Source organism: Trachypithecus francoisi, unplaced genomic scaffold, assembly GCF_009764315.1.
Source record: "Trachypithecus francoisi isolate TF-2019V2 unplaced genomic scaffold, Tfra_2.0 Lachesis_group15, whole genome shotgun sequence".
Lineage (NCBI taxonomy): Eukaryota > Metazoa > Chordata > Mammalia > Primates > Cercopithecidae > Trachypithecus > Trachypithecus francoisi.
Genome location: NW_022681460.1, coordinates 76,953,775 through 76,975,950, shown reverse-complemented (window position 1 = coordinate 76,975,950; position 22,176 = coordinate 76,953,775). Strand labels below are relative to the sequence as shown.

Below are 22,176 nucleotides of genomic sequence, written 5' to 3'. Positions count from 1 at the left end.
GATCGAGACCATCCCGGCTAACACGGTGAAACCCCGTCTCTACTAAAAATACAAAAACTAGCCGGGCGAGGTGGCCGGCGCCTGTAGTCCCAGCTACTCGGGAGGCTGAGGCAGGAGAATGGCGTAAACCCTGGAGGCGGAGCTTGCAGTGAGCTGAGATCTGGCCACTGCACTCCAGTCCGGGCGACAGAGCGAGACTCTGCCTCAAAAAAAAAAAAAAAAAAAAAAAAAAAAGAAATAGTGAAGATGGGGGGAAAAGCATGGAGGAAATCTTAATATAGAAGGGACCCAGACAAGAAAGAGAATGCATTGATAGAAACAATGGGAAAAGAGGCATGTAGTTCATGGACAAACCATCCAAGGATCTTAACTGTGGTAAATAGAAGATGAGTGAATATTCCCAAGAGACATGTACTTTCCTGTGTGTGGATGTAAAGTAGATAATTGATATTTATTGGTAAATCTCCCCAAACCTGGCTTTTTCACACTAAATTTCCAGCTACTGCTAACAACTTCCACTGTGCATTCCTCCAGAAGTTTCTGAAATTGGTACCAGACAAAGAGAGCTATCAGGCATTTTCAGCAGTCCATAATATTCTGGATCAATTAAATAAGAAAGAAACAAAAGGATTAAAGTGGTAAGTCAATGGTAATACTATGGTAATACTGAGAATAACTACGAGATTCCTACCCTGAAACAGAATAGTTGAAGAGTTATGCAATTTGTGTGAGGTTTCTGAGGAATCTTTATTTTGCAAGATTTGTAACACAATGTTATTTTGGCTGAGGATACCATAAAAACAAAGTCATTTCCAATAGTGCACCACAAATCTTGCACTTTTTCTGTTTTCCAAGCTCAAGGGACTACCTATCATTCTAAATACATGAGCCCAAACTACCTTTGTTTTTTTTTTTTGAACGTCTTTGTGTCTTCAATATCATTTTTTTAGTCTTACTCCAAAAGACACATTCTCTGTTAAACATCTTGCAGTTGATGAAAGACAGTATCCAGGTATGCTGTCATCCAGAACACACACATCTTTAATATCACTTTCATGTTGTTCTGTTTACTTATCTCCCTCTCTTTCTGGATAAACTGAGAGTAATTCAAGGAGAGTTTACAGCCATTGCCTTGCAGAATGTCTGTTTTTAATTGTACTGGAAAGCTATCCCTTCTGTTGGGTAACTAGAACCCCTAATGAAAGAGAACTGGACAAATGCTTGCTGCGTTAAGTTGACACCCTTCACCTACTTGGAAATGTTCTTTTTGGCCAGTTCTGTTAAAGCAACTTCAGTTATGTCAGTTGAGTCTGTCCCGTGGTATGTTTTTGTGTGAGTGTGTTCATCAGTCTCAAGGGGTGTATGAATCAACTAAAAATATACTAAAATTTTGCTTGTTTGTGCAGCACATGTGCTTTGAGAGAAAGAAAGATTTGTTTAGATTCTCAAAGTGGTCTAAGGCCCAAAACAGATGATAAAATAAAACACTATCATAAGCTGTGAAAAACTAGACAGTTTCTCACTGAATTCCAAAATTAGATGAGGATGACCATTGTGATTACATCATATTTATTGGAAAATAAAGGCAAAATTTATTACTTGCAGCATTATGATAGTCTACCTAAGAACAAAACAAAAAACTAACTGAAACTTTTAGTACTAAAACTAATAGAAAGTGGCTAGATATAAAATAAATAAAATAAATTTAAATGCCAGTAGGTTTAGATTTGCAAAATCACTTGGTAATATAATTTTTAACAATCCCAATTCATCAGTAATAAAAGCATATAGCACATCAAAAGTTAATAAGCTATTTGCAAGACGTCTACCAGAAAAATAAAATAACTTTCCTGACAATCATGAAGGAGGACTTAATAAATACAAAGCTGTGCTGTATTCCTCTGTGAGGTTACTTAGTATTGGAAAAATTCCAAGTAAATGTATAAATTACCTCAATGCAGCTAAAAAATGTAAATTTAAATAATAATGAGATACATTTTTATCTTTCAGATTAGCAAAGCTTAAAATATGTGGAATTGGGTATTTTCTCATACATTGCTGATAAGGGTGTAAATTGTTACAACGTTTTGCACAGTAACTTGGAACTATGTAGCAAAGTTTTAAATTTTTCCCTCCATAGTTCTGTTTTTAGACATTTATTCTCCAGAAATATTCACCCAAGTAATTGTAATAGCGATGTATTAGAAACATCATGAAAATTTGTCAATAAGAATTGGGTTAAAAATTATTTTCCATCCCTTTGGGGAAATACTGGGCAGACATTAAAAGGATGTGGCAGTTTTACCCATCAAACAAAAATCTTGTCCTTGTTTATAATGACAATTACGCAAAAGCAAGCTGTGTGTATAGTTGATATAATTACATCTTTGTTTTTAAAAAAAGTATATGTGTGTGTTTGTGTAAGGGTGTGTGTGGGTGCGTGTGTGTATGTGTAGGAGGCATGTAAGAAAGTTCAGGAGGGAATAGACGGATCGGTGGTCATTTCTTGGAGTAGAATTTCAGGGGCTTTTTGTTATTTACATCTTCCTCATTTTCACGACTCTTCAAGACTTTTACAATAAAAATATGTTATTTGTTTAATTGGAAACAAACATAAAGATTTCTTTATCTCTTCAGCCTTTCACCTTAAGATTGTTATGGCTTCATCTCTGTTTTCACCATACTTAAACTTCATAACACAACCCTTTTTAGGGGAACTGCCTACCCGGTCCCTCGGGAGAAGACAGACACCATTCACTATTTTATAGCTGAGTAAAGCTAATGATGGAAATGACAATGATAATGACAAGAGAGGGCCTGACATATTTCTGAGCTTTTCGTCAACTTTTACTGCTCGCTCTTCACCTCCCTTTGATCCCCTGCCCTAAATGAGAGTGTTAGAATGTATGTCATTAAAGTTAATTTAATTTGAAGCACACATATTAAAAAAGAAAAAGAATCACAAAGATCCTTCCGCTTTACCAAAAGAAAATTATATTCCTCAGACGGTCAAGGCTAGGCAGAGCTTTTTAAAGCTGGAATGTGAAATTTCGGATCTAGAGCTTTTCTTGATAAGGAAAAAAAAACTTCTAAATGGAGATAAAAATTAAATTGGAAACATCCAGATGTATTTACAGAGGCCTGCCTATTTGTTGGTTTTCAAAGTAGTTACTACATCCCCAGGTCTCTAGGTTTTTTATTAAAATGGTTTTTAAGAAATATCTCATCATTGCATAATCTATTGGGCACAAAGAGAATGTTATTGTAATCAGATACTGAAGAATGTTGAACAAACCCCATCATTTCTTTAATTTTATTGCCATTTTGATTGTGTGATTATTTATTTCAACATTAAAGAATATTTCTCTTTTAAACTCTCTACCGATCAAGCACACAATGAGTTATTTTAAAACACATTCCAAATATTTTATTTCACCCAGCTTCCTGTTGACAGGTACAATAGTCCCATCTTAGTTCTGTTCACACAAGAACACATTTTGAAACCCAATTAATAAAAGGTAGAGCTAGGCAAGCTCTGCAGAGCCCAGCACCTGCTGAGCAAACTGTCAAATGTTTGCCACGGTACTTAGGGCTGTATTATGGCAAAATGGAAAAAAAAATAGGCATGGGAATAAAATCTAAAACCCACAATGAAATAGTTGATTAAGAAAATTAAGCCATTTAGTACAGACCCATGCCTCTGCCTCCTGGAGGAAGCCTTAGGAGGCTGTGTGGACCAGAGTCAGTTAAAACATTTGTCCTCTATGGCAACGACTGCTTAATTTTATTCACAAAGGACTCCTTTGGCATTCATCTACATTTTCAGACCCCTTTTCAAATTTATTCATAAGTTTCCTCTTTCCCAGTGACCCCAACATACTCGGTGCTGGGAAAGAGTCTGTCAACAAATGGCAGATCTGCACCTAAGCCAGCATGAAGCCTTAGGGGTCCTGAGGCCCGACTTCAGATAGCTCCTTGGTATGGGATAAGGTTGAGCTCTTAGTCTCCCTGAGTCAGGCATTTTAATTGCTGGATTTTTTTTTTTTTTTAATGTTTAAGGGAGGCAGGAGAGGAAAATGATAAGGGAAGCTTTGAGGGAATAGTGATGAATGGACATGGCTCAACTTTTACCTCCTTCAGAAAGCCTCCTCCAATTAATTCTATTCTTACACTAACCATCCCTTTATTCCACCCCTTCATTCTAAGTTTCCCCAGCCCCTGGGTCCACAGTTGGCCCAGAAAAATTTTGTGTCTTCTGAACTGCTTTTGTTTGTTGCTTTAGTTACTGAACTCCCCAGCTAGCCTATGAAAAATTTCAGAATCCTAGGAATACGTCTTCCATTGCTTTATGGAATTTAATAGTGCCTAGTTTACTCAGTAGGAAGGAGAGCTCAATTAAGTATAAGAATTATATTAATTAGCTAAAAAAATTAGAACCCTGAAGGTTTTCTGGAAACAAACAAGCAAACAAAAACTACTAGAGCAAATGCAGCCGGCAGAACTTTTTTCTCAAATAAGAACCTCTTCAATTTGACATGGCCATGAGCTATTCAGGGCTCAGGCTTAAAGGGAGTGTCTTCTAAATTGTGATATTTATTAGGAGCAATTTTGGTGACTTGATGTAGATTGAGGACATTCACATGTTTAGAAAGAGTCAGTCACATGGCAATGGTATTCTCTGTAATATTTATTTATATCCACATCTTGTTTTTTAAAGGATTTGAAAAGATTAATGAGACTAAATACAACATATCAATTAAAAATTGTTAAGAAAGGAACACGAAACCAGATTCATAAAATAGAGTTAAAATTAAGACTACATTGAAAACAGATCTTGCAAACACTTGCACACTTGCCAAAAATTTGGACCTAAGCTTCCTGGCAACTAACCTGAAATAGATTAGGTACGTGATCAGGTACACAATAGATAGTATTTAAGTGACAGAAATAGTTCACACTGTTCAGGAGAACTGTAACGAGTCTTAATGCAAAATACAGGCAAAGACCTCTTGAGGATGTTTATCAAGTTATGACTGCATAATACCTCTCGTTCATGACAACATTCTTAATCGTGGACCAGCTTGAGTTTCACGAGGTGCGTTTACAGTGTCTTTCAATATGAACAATCTTCACATCAAATGTAGTTCAGTAAAAGCAATTCTACTGATATTTACACAGGAGTTCTATGAAATAATTTCCTCTAGTCCATCTAAATTTGGGAATAGATTTGAGAGTATCTGCCCAAATGGAAGGACTACTCTATCAATTAGGTAGGGCTAGTTTGTGCCAGAAAATGTCAGCTGCTTAAAACTACAATATTTAATTTTTGTTCAGGTAACATGTTCATAATGGGTTAAAAAAGGACTGTGCTCATTGTAGTTATTAAGGAACCCTGGGTGAATAGAGGCTTCATGCGTTCATGATCACAGAGACTGAGGGAAAGGACACAGCAAACCACATCGTAGCTCTTAAAACTTTGGCCCAGAACAGTCATCACGTCTGCTGACTGAAGCAAATCAGTCATCAGGCCAGGCCAGTCTTCTGTAGAAAGGGATGTGCAATCCTCCCATAGGGAAGTGCACTGAATATTGTAAACAACAATACAGGTTGTGACAACCATGTGTCCTTAACAAAAAAACCTAAATAATGATTTTCTTAATTGACACTTCCCAACATATTGGGTGACAGAAATTTCCAAATTGAATCATTCCCTACTGACTCCCTGAAGTAGTAGTGTTCTCTGCTGGCAGTTAAAAATGAGAACTGCCTGCTTTCAAGGATAGACCAGCTGGAGGTAGGATTGATATTCTACCATGAAGATGCAGCAGCCTCAAGGACCTCTGCCAGAATACGCTCTACCACTTAATACTTTTTATTGCTTTTGACAACTTGTACTCCACGTTTTTTTTTCTTCTCTAGGAAAGCATATTGGTAACTAGACATATACGTAACATAGATTGGTATAATGACGATGTCTTTTATGATTCACCTTAACCATTCTTTCGTGACCCCTCCCATCAAAAACATTCAGTGACTTCCAGTGGCATTCCTAGCATTTTTGACACCTTGACTGGACCATTTTTATAACACACCCCACTTTGTGATGAAATTATTTTCATGTAGTAATTAGTAATCAATATAATTTTTAAATCTTCTGTTTTAAAACAACAAATGAAAAGAAGTGATTTTGATTCTGAAGACTGTGCAAGTTTGGGGTATTTTATATATGAATTAAAATTTGCACCTATCAAATAAAAAATGTTACACTTGCATTTTGCATTTAAACGAAAATAGGAAACTCCAAGTGATCCCACAGTAACTCAAGTTCTGTTTCTCTGACTCAGAATCGCAGCTATGTCTGTCCAAGGCAATTGCCAACGTTTCCCCATTTATCCTAAATGATTGAGTGGGGTACGCTTGGGGAACAATTGTTTAACTGGGAATTTGCTGAATTAACTTCTATGTTGAACACAATGTTTAATAAAGGACAAATAATAAAAATGTGCTAATTCAAACCATGCAATGTATTATTAAAACTCGATGCTAATGGCAGCAATTGTTTAAAACTAAGACCAGAAATGATTTTTTTTTTTTTTTTTTTGAGGAGGAGTATTTTATCACTTCATTGTTTAGAAATGTCGACAGGAAGTGATGATTAGAATCAGAATGACTGGGTTTTATTAGAGCTTTAAAATTTTTTATAGGCAGGGTAACCCCTCATTGTCCATACCCAGAACTCCCTTATACTTGGTCAGCCACTGGTGACTCCTCAGTGTTTACATAATTGAGTGCAAAGTGGTGATCTTTCGCATAGTTATCCAATATATGACCTCAACCTCCCTCCAGCCTACTCCTCCACAATTCACCTATTGTGAAAATACCCCATCATCTAGAATTGTGAAAATATTTTGTACCCAGAGCCCTCCTCTTAAAAAAATACTTCTGTGTGTGTTCAGATTTCTCCCTCTGACAAAAGTATAAAGAACACAGGCTTTAGAGCCAGGATTTTCTAGGACTGGATTTTCCCTCTGCAGTTTATAAATTGTGTGACCTTGGACAAGTTATCCAACCCATCTGGGCCTTATCCTCCTCATCTGCAAAACTGTTGATTACATAGCCCATTTACAGATACCACTGGATGAGATGAGAACACATAAAATATATGTAAAATTGTCTTATCACTCCATATCTTTCATTATTCTCCCTTAATAAGTTTTGCATATCTAACAGTTACAGGACTTTGATCAAAACAGACCTGCATAGAGTTTGAACAACTGAATTGAATTGATTGGGCTTCATTCGTGGTATACAAGCTACCAAAGTCACACGGTCTAAGCCCAAGCTCCAGTTCTTTCTACAGTTGCCTCAGCTGTGAGTCTTGAGCATTGTCATAAGAAGAGAATCTAGGATATTTCTCATTTGGCTTCAGTTCCTCTTCTTCAGCTGTCCAGACCTTTTTCATTTAGAACAAACACTGTGACAAAATGAGGAGGCTACAGAAGCACAAGTGGGAATGGCAGCTGACTGCATGGGGAGGAGGTGTCCATTTCACCTTCAGGACCATCTTAGCATTTTGAGCAGCTCATAGGTCAGGAATGCTGTTGTCATCAGGGTTAGAGCTATGTCCTGAATAAATACCAAGTTAGGAGGAAGATGACTCAGAGCTGCCTAAACCTCATACTCCTCTGATATTTTAAGCAACAGAGAGTGGCAAGCAGCTGTTAGATATCTTTGCTTCTTTGTTCAGGCAAAGCTTAGCCTGTTCCATTTGGAAATAAAATGGTCATAATTTCCAGCCCATTTTAAACTCTTCCTTCTTAGAACTGTGACTGCACACATAACCTGGGTCACACAACTTAGTTTTCTGCAATCTCAATTCTTTTTCTAATTATTTCCTCTTCCCCAAATGAATATTAAGTTTGTTGTGTAAAGAGAATATACCTTACATTCCTCTTATATTCTTTCCAAACTCAAAGATTAGCCTTTGACCCAGAGTAGGTAGTGCATACAAACACTAATTTCATTTGTATAGGACTTTAATATGAAAAAATACCTTTATGTCCATTCTTTTGTTTAAACTTCACTACAACCTCATAAAATAATTATTATTATCTTTATTTTATAAACCAGGAAACTAAGGTTTAGAGAGATTAAGTATACTGCCAAGAATAAGGATCATACAGCTAGTAATTAGCAAATCCTGCATTTGTGTGTGTGCGTGTGTGTGTGTATTCACTCCATAAATCGTATCTTAAATACTCATGCATTAATGACAGCTTAATTGAAAACCTTTAAAAAATATATTTAATTTTTTTTCTACTTATTAAAGTCTTGTTCCCTAACTTGTTTTTCTGGCTCTGAAAGCAGCTAGAAAACCATTTGTAATTGGCAAAGATGTAGATCTAGAACCTAATTATTTCATTTGTACACAGAAAAGAAAATCTGTACAAATGTAAGAAGAAATGGCACAGGAAAATCCTCAAGTAATAAGAAACCATAAATTCATTTGTATTTTAGGTAATATGTTTATGGCAGATATTCAGAGAATTAACATTATTTTGGGGCATCATTATTTATCTGAAAGATTAGGAAGGGCGTGGAAGAGTCTGTGCGGTTAAGGAGAGCAAAAATTGTGTAAATAATATCAATTGGTAGACTCATTTGATTCAGTCAACAGGTTTTATGAAGCACCTGCCTTTTCTGTCATGGCTGAGGAGTGGTTTTCAACACATGTTGACATTCGGGTAGGTCAGATACTCTGTGAGTTCAATCAAGATAACCCTGTTTACCCACTAAGATGACTCAGAGAGCTGCTAGAGACCTAGTTTTTCATTTTAGTCTCGTGCTGCAAATGGTCAGCAACTCTGAGATTGATTGAAGACACTTGCCTCAATTATTATGCTATGATTCATAGATTCTTACTATAGGACATAATTGAGTATTTGGGTTTCCTCTTTCAGTTAGGGAGAGTAAACAAATTTCTTATTTATATCGACAAATCACAATTTGAGCAAGTTAAATATTAAAACCTATTGAAACAGAAAAAGAAGTTGAGTTTAGGTGTGGATCATGTCAAGAACAACTATTTAGTCTGTTTTGAGAGATGATGTGCAAACATTTCATGCTGCTTGCCTAATTAATGTCTTCAGTAATTTACTACACCTTTTACTTCATTCATGAAAATTTCAAAGGATTAACTATGAATGGATATTTGAGGAAGTTAACTTACTGGATCACCGAAGTAGGGAAAGAGTGGCCCAAGGAAGGGTGGGGAGTAGAAAAGTGCTCAGGAGATAGTTGTTGAAGCTGCAGAGAAATCTCTATTTCTATCTCCTTGTTTAAACCCTTCATCCCACTCAATGTGCATTAACCTGAAATATTGATACATCACTGTGCTTCTCCCTTAAAAATAATGCATAGGCATTTAGATTGATGATTACTACCGCATTCAAGGTTCTGTAAATAATGATAACATAACTGTCTAGCACATTATATAAGATCACCTAAATTATAAGTAGAAGATGTATCACGTCATGGTCAAGTCTAATATATATAATTTATGGGCTTTATTCTCACTGTTGCAAGTGTCTGTTGAAGAGGGCAGGAATAATGACCCTTATCCAGAAAAATAGATGAAGCCTGTGTCTTTTTCTAAATCTAGAGTTTAAGAAACTGTGCAATACAAAGGAAAATCCCTTTCAAGGGGAAAAATTAAATCATTTAAGATCACCCCTCCCACTAGGTTCTACTAACCACATTTTGTGAACTTGGTATGTGTCTGACACGATGGTGAGTATAATGGCAGTGGTGGTAGGAGGTGTAAAAAAGTGTTGGACATGTGCCTCGTTTTCACTGTTAGCACTATTTCTTTGAAGAAAGGATGGCAGTCAGTCTTTTTCTTCTGTTTTGGGAACATCCCAAAGAATTATTAAAAATTGTTTTAACTTTCATTTTGTCCTCAGGCTTTGATTTTTTTTTTGTTCTCTGAATCTAATTTTACACTTTTTCATAGCTATAAGTGTTCATCTTTTAAATATTTCTTTCTCTTCCAAGACAGCTTTCTCATATCTTATCTTGCCTGTCTTCTTTCTTTTAGATTTTTGCTGAGTTTCTTAACATAACTACTTTGAGCTCCATCGTGGTAATTTTTCCATCTGTTATGACTTTGTAAGCCTGTCTACAAACCTTGCATCATCGTCACCTATTGGTGCATAGAACTGAATTATTCTTCTTCCCAGTTCAGAGCTTATTGTACATCCACAAGACTTTTCTTTTGTTTAGCCATATACCTTAATCTATTTCTACATCTGTTCTCCTTTTTTCATAGGCAAACATTAATCATTTCATGCATTAATTTGAAGTTCATGAAACAGACATTATGTAGGTCAAAACAGTCAAATATCAACAAATTCATATGATTCAAATTAACATGTCTTCCTATTTCCCATTTCTTATTAATTATAATATTCAAAAATTGAAAAATATACAATATCTGCATATTTCCTTTTCTGACTAAGTTAGTGGTGCCACCTATATCAAATAGCTAGTTGCTACAAACATGGCGCTGTTCCTGGGTTCTGTATGCTTTTCCAGTAGCATCGGCTGCTGCCTAGTTAGCACGAGGTGCAATGATTTTCCTTTCCCTGCCAATATCGTTTTAGATATATATGAGTCTTTGCAGTTGTTGAAATAAATTTAGCTGATATTTGGCAATTAATCTTCTAATTTCAGAATGCTTTCTCTCCTATTCTCCATCCCTTTGTCTGTTTGCTCTTTGTCTTTTCCATTTTTTTTTTTTTTTTTTTTTTGAGACGGAGTCTCGCTCTGTCTCCCAGGCTGGAGTGCAGTGGCCGGATCTCAGCTCACTGCAAGCTCCGCCTCCAGGGTTTACGCCATTCTCTCGCCTCAGCCTCCCGAGTAGCTGGGACTACAGGCGCCCGCCATCTCGCCCGGCTAATTTTTTTGTATTTTTTTAGTAGAGACGGGGTTTCACAGTGTTAGCCAGGATGGTCTCGATCTCCTGACCTCGTGATCCGCCCGTCTCGGCCTCCCAAAGTGCTGGGATTACAGGCTTGAGCCACCGCGCCCGGCCGTCTTTTCCATTTTTTAAACAGTATATTTAAGATCTTCCATTGCGTTTTTAATGTTAATCATTGTAAGTTCAATATCCAAGGTCTTTATCATGTTTTCTGATTGTTCCTTTGTCACAGCATCTTATTCTTGATTCATGGATGTAACATTTTCTTTCATCTTTCCAAAAATATTAATCGTAGTTTCATCTCTTTTCCTCCAACTAACTTCTTATATTTTCCATTTCCAGTACCTGGTCATAGTTTAGAGTGGAGGTTTGAAAAGTGAATTAGAAGCTCTGTGCTCATGGTTGGGAATTGCCAACTGTGGACTTCCCTATGGCCTATGCTGGCAAGGCTGCTCAGAGCCTATAATGGCCTTCAGGGCTTCCCTCTCTGGTTTATCAGTATTTCCAGATAATGATCTTCTGATCTCCAACCTAGATAGCATGAGGCTAGCTATTAGCATTCTGGTAACTGAGGGATCTCAAAGTTCAGTATGTAAACTTGCACTTAATCCCCCTATCCTGAGTATGCCATTTCTTTTTTCCACTAGGCTTGATGTCCCCCAGGTCAGAGAGTCTCTGTTTTCCTATGTCTGGAGAATAAGCTTCCAGCTCTACTGTTGTGTGGAGTAGAAGTCACACAGACTAGAGGAGGATATCTGAAAATAGATTTCATAAACAGTTTTAACCAGTCCTCTTTGGTTTTGTTTGGTTTCACCTTATCCCCACTTTCAGAACCATATGGTGCTAAAACTATCTGGACCTTGGGAAGATTTTGCCAAAGCATTAGAATAGTTTCCCAGATTTCTGCTGCCAGTTTAGGATTCACTTTCTTAGTTCATGAAGTCATTTAATATTCATTCTTTTTTTCCATCTTCTGAAGTTTTATTGCTAGTCTCCCGTTCTCTGTTCTCTTTGTCCTTATAAGTTTATGCTTTGAAATATCCTTTTACCATTGTTTTATGGGGTTTCTGTGGGGGGTAAATTCAAAGGCACACATCTAATCCCCCATTTTTAACTGGAAATCCCTCTATTATCTTGTATTATTTGGTTCTTGTTTCTTTAGTTTACTTGGTTACTGTTTTATTGTTGCTTTGAGTAATCAATCACTTAACTTATTTACGTAAATCTCAGTTTCTGATAAATGTCTCTAAAATAAAAAATTTCATTAGTACTAATTTACTTCCAAAATTTGACCTTTAAGCTTTCATTGTTATTAAACTGTAAATATTTCACAGTTTTTCTTATGTCTTTCTCTTTAACCAAAAAACCCCCTCATTTTTAAATAATATGTTTTATTGTTTCCAGCAACATGGATCATGGAATTTCTAAATCTTAGTTTTGATTTCTGATCTTATTGTGTTGTGATCAGAGCTATAAGTCTATATTATACTGATTTTAGGGGGAGTATTGAAGCTTTTTTGTGGCTAATTGCACAATAGATTTTTCTTTTTTTAATTCCATGTGCTTGAATAAAAAAGTGTCCTGTATGTTTGTTGTGAAAAAAGATTCCTAGGCCGAGTGCAGTGGCCCACGCCTGTAATCCCAGCACTTTGGGAGGCAGAGGTGGACGGATCACTTGATATCAGGAGTTCAAAACCAGCCTAGCCAACACAGCAAAACCCTGTCTCTACTAAAAATACAAAAATTAGCTGGGCGTGGTGGCACATGCCTCTAATCCCAGCTACTTGGGAGGCTGAGGCAGGAGAATCACTTGAACCCAGGAGGCAGAGGTTGCAGTGAGCCAAGATTGCACCACTGCACTCCAGCCTGGGTGACAGGGTGAAACTGTGTCTCCAGAAAAAAAAAAAGAGAGAGATTTCTAGGTAGTATAAATTAAGCTTATTCATTCTCAATTTTTTTTATTTAGTTTTTATTTTTGGTATTATTTGCAACTACTTGGTCCTTCTTCGTGGTCCCTCTTTCCTCTCTAAACTCTCTGCTTTTCTTTCTTGTTGTCATCTGTAGGATTTGCAGAAAGAACCAACAACTCCTACAGATGATGACAGTTCTCATTTTGTAAGTTTATCTGATCCTTATTTCATTTTATTAATACAACAATGCAATTTTGGCTGCTTATACTTTTCCATCTGGCTGCTTGCTATAGAGCTAGAGGGACTTCAAAGAGACTCACATGGAATATTTTTGTTTATATAAGTACAAAAACTGAAGCCTAGAGAAGTTAATTCACTTCTGAAACTCTCAACTAGTTATTCTAATTAGTTGATCACATTAGTTAATCTAGTCTATTAACACTTTTCTTAACCTGAAGTTGAAGTTAAAAGTATCTTGACAGACCTAATGGTAAAATATAAGATTTGTGAATGTACCGCTTAAGCAATGCATGTTTTACAAATGGAAGGAATTATTTTTGTAGCTCAGTACAATCTTTGCAATAGCACAGTTCTTCTGAATTCCTGATGTATGTATTCACTATTATTATTACGAACATGTATCAGACACGTTGCTAGAGTTTCTTATTTCAGAAATGATTCCAGTTTAGTAGAGAAGGCATCTACATAAACGAGAGATCTGAGATTGTTAGATAAGCGCTGCAAGATAAGAAAGCTATGAGTCAGAGGTTTTCTGGTGAGGAGAGTGTTCACTCTTCCACTCTTCCAGGAGGTCGGGGGAGGCTTTGCAGAGGACAGGTCACACCCTCCAAAACCTCTCAGGCAAGAGTGCATCCTTTACTTTTGTCCTCTGTTCTCTGGTGAACACACACAGGAAAACTGTAAGTCCTTTGGTATTTCGTAGAATATTGTGTGTGCTGTTGCAGAAGATTTTGTAGAGTTAAGTGGTTTTTGGACAGCCTTATGGATCATGTATCTTGTAAAAAATGGAAAACCAGTAGAAGATCTTAGGCAGGAAAACGGGTATGTGTCTGTAGTATTGATGCCTTAAGTATATTGAAACATCATTGGTGTATTCCTGCACAGACCTGATACATTTGTTAGGACATTTACAGGAAACCTTTCATTACTATTGGGCTTAGGGTTCCAACTTCTTTTTTATTCATGATCATTCCTCACCCTTGTATAATCCTGTCCCTAGTGAAACTATAATAAAAGTAAGATGCCAAGAACCCAGGTACAGAAGAGAAAAAGGTTGTCAAGATCCTGAAAGAAATTAGGGAAAATCACTTGTGTTCTCCAGGCTTGTTAACTGCTCATCTTCCAAACATTTTTTTTGTCGGCTGGGTGCGGTGGCTCATGCCTGTAATCCCAGCACTTTGGGAGGCCAAGGAGATCACAAGGTCAGGAGATCGAGACCATCCTGGCTAACATGGTGAAACCCCGTCTTTACTAAAAATACAAAAAACTAGCTGGGAGAGATGGCGGGCGCCTATAGTCCCAGCTACTTGGGAGGCTGAGGCAGGAGAATGGTGTGAACCCGGGAGGCAGAGCTTGTAGCGAGCAGAGATCACACCACTGCACTCCAACCTGGGCAACAGAGCAAGACTCCATTTCAAAAAAAAAAATTTTTTTTTGTCTATCTTTTCTTCTCTTCCCTCTCTCCTTCCTTCCTTTCTCTTTTTCCCTCCCCTCCCTCCTTCCTTTGCCCTCTCCTTCCCTTTCTTCTACCTTCTTTTCCTTTTTTTCTTCTTCCTTCAACACAGAGCATAAATTCTATATTTTTGATTCTTTCTGGTTAGTCTTTTTAGATGAAGATGGTATTATAGCAGTTCATACTCTATACCCATGGAGAAGAGTTTACTGGTAAACCATGAACTAGCCAGGGCTCATTTAAACCTGAGACAGAGTCAAAGCTCTAAGCTTCTTGACTTGGAGTTTATGGTATTTTAGTAGTTTATACACTGTTTATTCAACGGGAATTAAAGTCCATTTTTAAAGAATAAAATAAACTAACATAAACTTCAGCCCCCAAACTGCCTTTCATAAGCAGTAAAACAAAAACTTTCCACAGGCACAAAAATGTCGAAAAACAATGATTTTTCATGTTGGCTCAGAATTGCTTGCATTTGCATTACTATAATTATGTATCATCCAGAATGGTAACCCTGGTTTATTTTGTCATTACTCCATGTGCCTCTGTAGTTTTATACAAGTGGTAGTGGTGAGTTGGTTATTGTTCTAAGTTTTATTATATTTTATATTGTGTGTTTTGTTTTGTTTTGTATTATTCCAAGTTTGTATTGTGGTTCTTTCTTTCTAATTTTATTGTGTCTACTTTATTTGATTTAATCACACTGCATTATAACATCAAATGAGTAGAAAATTTTATTCTTTCCCCAAATAATTACAATTTTATACAGTTTAAAGTTGTGAATAATCATATTTAAATCATAGTTTCAATTTGGTTACTTTAATACATTTAAGGCTATTCTTCTATTTTCTCTTTAAAACTCAGAAAGTACAGCAGTATGGCTTTGTGTGTGTGTGTGCGTGTGTGTGTGTGTTCATGGGGGGAGTCTCTTAGATATTAATTTAGAAGTTAAGTAATTCATCCAACCTGTGAGTATGTAGAACCAGGACTAGAACTCAGATCTTTCGAGTCCTATCTCTTTCTATCTTTCCTCTGCTATTCAGCCCTTCACATAATTAATACATTAGTCCCATCCTTATCCTGTGAGATACTTCCCAGGACCCTAAGTGTATACCTGAGTATTTGGAGAGTATACACTCTGTTTTTGCTTTTCTCTTTCTCTTTCTTTCTTTCTCTCTTTCTTTCTCTTTCTTTCTTTCTCTCTTTCTCTCTTTCTCTCTTTCTCTCTCTCTCTCTTTCTCGCTCTCTCTCTCTCTTTCTCTCTCTCTCTCTTTCTTTCTTCCCCCTCCCCTTTTTTTTTGAGACAGGGCTTTGCTCTGTTGCCCAGGCTACAGTACAGTGGCATGATGTGAGCTCACTGCAATCTCTGTCTTTTGGGTTCAAGCAATTCTCCTGACTCGGCCTCCTGAGCAGCTGGGATTACAGGCACACACCACCACACCTGGCTAATATTTTTGCATTTTTTGTAGAGATGGGGGTTTCACCATGTTGGCAAGGCTGGTCTTGAACTCCTGACCTCAGGTGATCCACCCCCACTTGGTGTCCCAGAGTGTTGGGATTACAGGCGTGAGCCACGGTGCCAGGCATGCTTTTTCTTATACATATATACTTATGATGATAATTTACAAATTAGGCACAGTAAGAGATGAGCAACAATAAGTAATAATAAAATAGAACAGTTGTAACAGTATATTCTAATGAAAGTTGTGTGAATGTGGTATCTCTCTCTCTCTCAAAATATCTTTTTGTACTTTAGGTAACTGAAAACCACGAAAAGCAAAATGCACATAAAGGTTGAGGGGATTACTGTATACCCAGTCAATTGCCTTGGTGTGTGAAAGTTCAGTAAAATAATTTTAGGTTGTCAAATCTAGTCCACGATGAACATTGGAAAGGCACAGATCAGGGCAGGGGAGTAGCATTAACCATTCTATAGTTACAAGGTAGGTATTTGTGCCTGCTGGGGCATCAAGGTATAAATCACAAAATTTATAATAACATAACTTATCAACAAATATTTTCAAATTATAACATGCTTTATTGGGTCAGAATACATTTTGGATAATTTATAGGGTTGGTTTATCCAACCTGCTTCTCTCATAAATCAACTATAAGAATGAAGCTCACTTTCTTTAGATCACACAACAATGGGGACAGAAGTGTCTGAGAATGTTCATTTCTTTCACTCGCTTGAACTATGATAGTACAAAACTTTTCCAAGTAGATGGATAATTACCCTGTATTTAAGATGCCATAATTTTGTAAAATGACCTTTTAATTTGATCCCAGTAGATGGATATTTAATTAACCTCATACAAAGATCAGTAAGATATAATTTTTGAATTTTTATAGTTTAAAAGCTGAAGAAATGATATGATCAATACTTTTGATTATTATAGGCATATTATGATACTGGTCATAAAGTACATGTAAAAAAACATGTTCTGGGAAATCAAAGTGATAAACATATCTATAGCTTAGGCACATCAGAAAACGCTTCCTGGTAGAAGGCATTAAGATGACATTGAGCAGGGCACTGTGGCTTATGCCTGTAGTCCCAGCATCTTGGGAGGCTGAGGTGTGAGGATTGCTTGAAGCCAAGAGTTCAAGCAGTGAGCTATGATCATGTCACTGCACTTCAGCCTGGGTGACAGAGCAAGATCTTGTCTCTCAAAAAAAAAAAAAAAAAAAAAAAAAAAAATATATATATATAGTGAACATTAAAAGATGTGCAGGAGTTCAAGAAGGACCGGTTGAGGGAGGGAAGAACTGTCAGTGAGGTGCATATAAGAAGCAGAGGTCTGGAGTCACTGGAGTGTGTGACGTGATCAGAAGGGAGCTCAGGTCCCCGCTAGGGAAGCCCTGCGAGGTAAACCTGGACACATAGCAGAGGCAGAGTGGAGACAACCTGAACGCCAAAGTGAGGAATTTACAAATTACTCAATAGGGCAATTCTGGGGAATCAATGCCTGTTTTTGAGGCAAAGAGCAACCAGATGGGGCCAATACTTTAGAAGAAAGATCTCTTGGGTGGGTTGAGTAACAGGGATTGAAAGGGGAGGGTAAGTGGAAGCAGGAAGGACAGAGAAAGAAGATCTGAGGCAGGTGGTAATGGAAAAGGGTTTGTAGGGAAGTGGATGATGGCGAGGAATTTCCTGGACTTGGCCACTGATTTGACAAAAGGGAAAAAGGAGACAAAGTTAAAAAAAAAAGACACCTCCCCCTGGTGTTTCTGTCTGGGTGACTGGTAGCATGGTGGCTCCATGAGAAGAACAAAGAAGTCTGAGAAGCAGCTTTCGGGGTGGAGGTGAGGGTTATGGATGGTAAAGAAAAGATCGCTTTACATCTAAACTAAATGCTTCACATATCAGCTTAAACCACTGGACAAATAAAGGATTTAACACCTGACCCTTATTTTTCATGGGGCTTGTGTGATTTTTTTTTTTTTTTTTTGTGCTGTCTTTTGCTTACAGTCTATATTAAAATAATTAGGCTTATCTTGCAGTTGAAGCAATATTATAATTTCCTGAGTTGGAAAATAATGACAATAACGATAATAACATGAGCAACAATCACAACAACCACTGTCACAACAAACCCACCAAGAACGTGATTGTGCAGCCTTCTGTTGTTCACAATTGCACGAAACTATACTCATTATATTGCTTTCCACTCTTTGACTCCATGCCAAACTTCAGCCTGCTTAGGGTCAGAGCTTGCTGGGAGTGTGCCGCCTGCTATATTGTGTGTGCTGTACTGGGATCAAAGCATTCTTTCTCGTTCCTCATCTACCTCTTCTCCCTACTGCTTGTCTGCCTTCTCCTGCAGGGGGTCAGACTGGCCACATTTGCACGTCTCAGTGCATAGCCCTTTTATACAAAGTTTTCTTTGTTAATCAGGAGAAGTGAATGCAAATCCTCTCTCTGTACAATGAACTGCTTTGAGAAGAAGGTGTGACAGTGATATAATGACCTGGTGAATTTTCAGACAAGGAGAATCAAAATATCTTGGTTTATTTTCTAAAGATTAGTGTTTGAGAGATGTGTGTGTGTGTGTATGTCCACATTCTTCCTCTGGAAGACAATGTCATTATGCAATAGAGTTCTTGAATTCGCTCCTTCTCCATGTTTATATCTGATTTATCCTTTATATTTGGGTGTCAGAGCAAGATTTTGTTGTTGCTGAAACTGCAGGATATGCAATCTGTGTGTCTCCGGCTGGTTAATGAGCTTTAATACCTAACCTTAGTGGGTCACTCTCACAGTCTCTAGACTGGTAGGGCCTAGAGGGGTACATGTGGCTACCTCCCCCTTATTAGCCATGAAGCCAGAGTACACTGAAATATAAGCACTACCTTCCATCATGTTTCTAAGATACTAATAAAAGCACGGTGGCTGTTCCTTCTGCCTTTCAGTTTTACTTGTCATTACTTCTTGCACCAGTCAAACAAACAGTTGGTAATCATTTAATGGAAGTTCAGGTAAGTTACAAGGTGGTCTTTTGAATAGCCCAGCAGTCTTTGGCTATGGATTATACTTGAAGATCTTGGATGACACACTAGGTAGTTATTAAATGTTAAAAAACAGACACAAAATGAAGAGGTCTCTGTTGTGTTTTACTTAATTTCTTCTTTTGTTAGCATAGTAGAATCAAAAAGATGGTCGCTTCATTTGACCTCCTCTCCATGGGAATAGTAACTATAATGGGTTTAATTAACTATGTGGCATTGATGTAATTAGTTATCCTGGTGATTATACTTCTTTAATAAAAGCGCTTCATTTGAGATGCATTGGTGTTCTGCAGTGGCCGAGCCCTGCACCTATATTTCATAACTGTCTAGACAGTGGAACTGTGTGAATATTTTACCAACAGCCCTTGAGAGAGGTTAGCTTGCATGGCTTAAGGTAATTGGGAACTAATGATTTTGCCCCTGGTTTCAGGCTCTTGCAGCAGAAAGCAGAGACGCTGTGGGGGAGGGGTGGCCGTTCATTTTGTGTACACTGAAAGGGAGGGGGAAGGGCTGTGTTTTGGAAACCATATGCTCTTAGGAACTATTTCTCTTTAAGCTAGCAATCAGAGAGACAGTATCACCAGAGGGAATTGGGGGTGTTTAATCTATGGGTGGACTGCATAAATACATTTCAATAAATGTACACAGTGTATAGGGACATATGCTCATATTAACAGGAATCCTGACTGTACACATGTCTGTTAAGAAACATGCAGTACATTTCGGTATTAAAAGTAGATCACTGCTTAGATTTGGTCAGCAGGTGACTGGCAATGTCCCTTTCACATGGCTCAGTAGACAATGAAGTCAGGCTGTATGGAAAAAAATAGGGCAAATATAAAAGAAGAAACATAATGCAAAAATTACCATATGAAAATGTCAATAATAATGTCACAAGAAATCCCAAAGAAGAGAACAAAAGCAAAAAGATTATCTAGCTGTGCCCAGCCCCATCCACAGCAAACATGGTGTCTGAACCCCCTTAGTTTCCTCACTATTCAAACTTGGGTAATGGAAGGGGAGGGGGAAAGGATGGGGATGGGAACAGAATGGTGTGGACAGAAAGGGGGTTTAGAAACTAGCTGAAGTAGATGCTGCTGAGAAATAACAGGCTCTGCAGATGATCTCTTTCACAGGTAGAAGTGCTATTTCTTTTCCAGTCTGCTTTCTTTGACTCTCCTTCTTTTTTCAAAGCTATGCTTTCCCTGTCACCTCTTCCAGCAGCTCTTTATCCTGCAGAACTGTGTACCCTCCCATCCACATCTCTCCCGCTTTCCGCTTTCTCCTCGTCTAGAGACACACACTGAAATCACTGCAGGCATTTGACTGCTTCATACAGCATGGCAAGGAACACTGTGGGTCATTCTAACAGCCAAACCCATAAACAAGCACCACTGAAAAACCAAACAAATGGAGAAGAAGTGCCTCAGTGGAGGTACCTGCCAACAAGACTTGTTCCTTTGCCACGAGGGATGCTCCGGCAAAAGCCTCCATCCCTCATTAAATCAATAAAATCAAGTGTCCTTTATTTTAATCCTCTGCACTGTAATCCAGTAGCAAGGAGAGGGGCCCAGGCTTTTCATCTCATTGTTTCAAAACAGATCGTTTGGTTGGAATTGACAAAAGGTTCATTCCTTTACCTTTGTGGAAATGTCAGTAAAAAGGCAGGTGCTGGGCATTCGGACTCTTTTGCTTAGTAGAAGGAAAAAAGGAGTGTGTGGGGGGTGGGGGTGGCATTGGGGGTGGGAGGAGGGATCTGTGACAGGCTAACTACATGTACCAAAGCTTTCTAAGACATTTTGTTTAGCTTGATATTGTGCAGCAGTGAGAAGAGAGGTGGAATCTATTGTGTGCCAGCTGCATGAATCACCGGATTGAAGTCTAACAGCCTCAGATCCTCTTTTATACAGTAGAGGGGAGATTAAAGCAGGGAGCTCATATGTCACAAAATAGAGGTACAATGCAGTTCTGGCTTGCTTAGTGCACTTAGCCGGCGTTGGATCCAAATTTAGCCAAAGGGAAAGAACGTGCGCTGCTATCAGCCAGGGAGGTGACAAATGTTGAGCTGTAATATCCAAAATTCCTTTTCTGTTTCCAAAATGTCATCTCTCCTTTGTCAGCTTCATTATGATTGAATCTATGTATAGTTACAGACCAACTGGAAACAAACAAAAACACCCAAACCCTAGATAAATTATTCCACACCTGCATCTTCCTAAGCTGTGTAATTGATACAGAGCATAGGGAAGTTTTGTATCTGGGACTGTAAACCACATTTATCTAATATATATTTGTCGAGTGCTATCGTAAGTGCATTCTAGAAGCTGAAAGGGATATACAAGGAATCTAATATATATTCTTCTACTCTCCAAAATCTGGCAGACTTCTTAAAGAGATAAGATAGACAGACAGACAGATAGACATAACTATATACACACCCTTTTGGGAAAAAAGACTGTGGGGCATTTTGTTAAATGTGGGAAGATGAAAAGTGCTGTAGAAATCAGAAGAAGTGAACTTTTAGTTGAAACTTAAAAAAAAAAAAAAGTAGAATAGAGAGTGTTTGCAGTACTCAGTACTTTTTGGAATCTTACATGCCCTGCATCATGGAGCATCGTGTATTTATATTTGTATCATTTCAATTTAATAGGTAAAGAAACTGAAGCCCAGAGAGGTAAGTAACTTTCCCAGAGTCATGCAGTTAATAAGAGAAAGAGCAGGAATTTAAACTTACAACCTATTACTGATTTTTTTGTTTTGTTTTGTTTTTATTTTTGTTTGTTTGTTTTTTGAGAGAGAGGGTTTCACTCTGTCATCCAAGCTGGAGTGCAGTGGCACGATATTGGCTTATGGTGGCCTCAACCTCCTGGGCTCAGGTGATCCTCCTGCCTTAGCCCCCCAAAGTAGCTGGAACTAGAGGTATGCACCACCACTTTAGGCTAATTTTTGTATTTTTTTTGTAGGGGTGGGGTCTCCACATATTGCCCAGGTTGATCTTGAATTCCTGAGCTCAAGCAATCTGCCCCCGTCAACCTCCCAAAGTGCTGGGATTACAGGCGTGAACCACCAAGCACAGCCCCCAACTA

The 22,176-nt window shown here is 37.9% G+C and overlaps 1 long non-coding RNA gene across 1 annotated transcript in view; it reads left to right on the top strand.

The window, feature by feature from the left end:
• The window catches only part of LOC117097447, a 104,817-nt gene that overhangs the window by 18,704 nt on the left and 63,937 nt on the right, over positions 1-22,176 (top strand). Inside the window, exon 3 of the long non-coding RNA XR_004442938.1 lies at positions 13,043-13,093. This is a non-coding gene — a long non-coding RNA (uncharacterized LOC117097447). The remainder of the gene's footprint in view (positions 1-13,042; positions 13,094-22,176) is intronic.